The sequence below is a fragment of the Lottia gigantea genome (genome assembly GCF_000327385.1).
Source record: "Lottia gigantea unplaced genomic scaffold LOTGIsca_24, whole genome shotgun sequence".
In the NCBI taxonomy this organism is placed as follows: Eukaryota; Metazoa; Mollusca; class Gastropoda; family Lottiidae; genus Lottia; species Lottia gigantea.
In genome coordinates, this window is record NW_008708707.1 from 2,254,366 (window position 1) to 2,255,174 (window position 809).

Genomic DNA, 809 nt, shown 5'->3' on the forward strand with positions numbered 1-809 from the left:
AGATATTTTCCGAATCTCGTGTTCATATACTATTCAACCAATCAAATGCTCTCTTCAACAAAAATATTTGCTTACTACATAAGCTAAAGGAAGGAAGACTAAATTTTCACTATTGAAATACTGACTTTTATTGTCTGACCGCTTAGTTTCTGATTGATTAACAACAAAAATTGACAAATTTTGACGCTATAAGATGAAATAAGACTGAACACAATTAAAAGAAAGCTTTTGTCAGATCAACGATGACAATTGTAGTAACCTGCAGCATAAATAGAAAAGGATTCTTATAGATCTGGATTTTAATCGGATTGTCCGTTGCTTGAAATTGTGCGTCTTCTGAATGACAGTGATGTTATATGGGAATCTCAATATAAAGCACGAGCATATCAATTTAGACAAATCCAAAGATACACACTTCTAACACACCCTATATATTATTTAATAGCGAATCATATTCAGAATAATCATTGAATTCTCTCGCGCATTTCATTTCATTTAGAAATTCTATACATTGAGAGTAAGCCTGCTGAAATGAGTTCCTGGAGACGAGTGAAGTTCAAGGTCGTTGTGCAGACGGCATAATCCAGACCAATTTCCGGAACGTTCGATTTTTCAAAACATCGTTTGATCCAATGTGATAAGACTCAATTAAGCACCATCAAATCTTTCAACAGTCCAAAGCGTCTTGTCGTTCGAAAAGAATACTAAGCAGAATTATGCCGTCGGTCATCTCCAGGAACTCGGTTAAATGTAGGTCAGATTACATCAATTTAACTTGTGACCAAATGACTGTAAATAATTTACCATGT